General features: G+C 28.9%; 1 pseudogene; it reads left to right on the top strand.

Moving 5' to 3' along the window:
* Positions 1-2,615, top strand: part of LOC101494079 (uncharacterized) — a 27,107-nt pseudogene that overhangs the window by 8,543 nt on the left and 15,949 nt on the right.

Raw genomic sequence — 2,615 nt, 5'->3', positions numbered from 1 at the left:
GGAAGGGATAATACAATCAATTTGTACAATATTTAGTTTGTGGTGGGGGGTTCTCTTAAGAATAAATAAGACGAATAGAATCTATTAAGGATACTGTCCACAAGCATCCTTACTTATTAGCATTAAATGCTCCTTAAGAAACAAACAAATAATAATTAATTAATTTACAGATTTGATATCTACTATATAAAGGAAACAATTTGAAATCAGGAAGGGAAGGGATAATACAATCAATTTGTACAATATTTAGTTTGTGGTGGGGGGTTCTCTTAAGAATAAATAAGACGAATAGAATCTAATTCATGCAATACACAGACAACTTCTTGCAAGAAAGAAACGAATGATGATAAATAGAGCGGATCTAAGAAGTTCTTTTGAATCTAACCACTCATCACCTAGTGACCAAATCCAGATTCAACATCCAAAAGATGAGTGGTTTCCTCTAACTGAATCTAGAAATGGTAATACATATACCAAATTTATCTAATGTTGACTAAACCAAATTAACAACGTAGTTAGCTGAAAGACCTACATCAGGCTATATTAAAAAAAATGAACAAAGCCAATTCAGTTTCAAAGTACTCTATTAGGTCAAGCTGGCGCCACCATGGACTACTATAATTTAAAATTAAAAAAAAAATAGAATTATTTACATAATTAAATTTTTATACACTAAGATCTTTAGTAGATCTTTTTTCTTGTAATTAGTATAGATAAAATATCTACTCACGGGTTACATTTTGCCTTATAATTTCATCAATGATTTCAGGGCATGGGGCAGTGTGTGTTTGTCAATAGCATTCATTTGGCAATTCTATACCATATTTCTCCTAATTGAACTTCGTGAATCTGTCTCTGGAATTCGCCACAGTAGATACCTCTTCCTAGCAATGTCTGCTTTTGGTAAGCCCAATTTCCTTATTATTTCTTACTAATATGGAACTATCATAAGAGCAAAAATAATTCACTATTATAAAAAAAATGTTATTATCCATAATATGATATTTATTTAATTCAAAAATATTTAATATATATAGTTGAATATTTAACTAAAAAATAAACAAATTTAAATTTTATTAATACAAATACTATAAAATTTATTACAATTAATTTTTTTTAATAACCGTAAAAATACTTTTCCTTTTAAAATAATGACAGGAGGAGTACTAAATAGAGTTTATGTATCATACTCTTAATTAACCGACAAAGTTAATATCGTGGTCACATCTAATCCTTTTTTTGTTTTTTGTTTTTTTACTCTTTATCACAATGCCAAACAATAGTTGAAACCAAGTCATGATATGGTACTATAAAATAACAACCATCCTTTTCATAATTAGTTTGAAGTCATTTTCTTATATACCCACTTGAAAAACACTCAGTTCGGTCTGTAAAGTTTATTGTCTTTATAAATAATATACTTTAGTTCTTATAAAATTATTATACAAATAGTTTTAGTTTTTGTTGAAGCATAAACATATACTTTTTGAATGATTATTTTATATACATATTTCTTCTGTCGGTATTTTAATAACTTTTATTTTAGATATATAATTTTTTTAAGTTAATATTTAAATTATCACAAATTAAAAAATTTTAAATTTATGAAGTGAACTACTCTGAAATTGTTTTAAGAGAAATAGACAAGAGAGATAGAAAAGAGAAAATTGAAAAGAATATTAGCACTATATATGTCACTGTATATATATGACAATTGACAAGCATATTAGCACTAATTCCAAAGTGACAAAAGAGAGGCTAATACAATATGCAAATTAATGGTTGCATATTAATTTTTAGGTTCAACATTAGGGAAAGTAGCAGCATTATTTCCGATAATGTACCTATCAGGAGGTACATGCGTAATGTTTATAATTACCGGTGGTGGGACCATGAAGATGTTATTCAAGATTCTTTGTGAAAATGATAATGGGGAGATGTGTGGGGCACACACGCCAAGCGGGGTGGTGTGGTTCTTAGTATTTACATGTTTGGCCATTCTCATTGTTCAACTTCCTAACCTCAACTCAGTGGCAGCTGTTTCTTTGGTGGGTGCTGTAACTGCAATTAGTTACTGCACACTCTTTTGGTCACTTTCTCTTAAGGGTAGACCAATGGGAGTGTCTTACACTACATTGGTGTCACAACAAGAATCAACCCTCGTGAAGATCAGTGATGTTATCAATGCTATTGGGATTATTGTGCTTTCCTTCAGAGGTCACAATGTTGTGCTAGAAATACAGGCAAGTAATTAATAATATTATTATATAGTATTCAATTGTATACGCTTCATCATATCCAAATTCAACTACATTTTATATATAATATTACTACTATGATTAAAAATTGCAATATGATATTCTTTTATATTAAAACTCTATTTTGGATTTTTGTTTTGCAGGGTACACTACCTTCCAATTTAAAGGAAACATCAAAAGAATTGATGCGTAGAGGAGCGACTATTTCATATATACTCATTGCGATGTGTGTTTTTCCCCTTGCAATTGTCGGATTTTTGACATATAGAAATCAGGGCAAGCACACGTGCTAATAAAAAAATATTTATTTCAAACAATATTATTATATTTATATTAATGAATGTACATTTTTTTTAT

The sequence above is a fragment of the Cicer arietinum genome, chromosome 6 (genome assembly GCF_000331145.2).
Source record: "Cicer arietinum cultivar CDC Frontier isolate Library 1 chromosome 6, Cicar.CDCFrontier_v2.0, whole genome shotgun sequence".
Lineage (NCBI taxonomy): Eukaryota > Viridiplantae > Streptophyta > Magnoliopsida > Fabales > Fabaceae > Cicer > Cicer arietinum.
The sequence above is the reverse complement of the archived record's forward strand: the minus strand, read 5'-3'. Positions and strand labels throughout refer to the sequence as shown.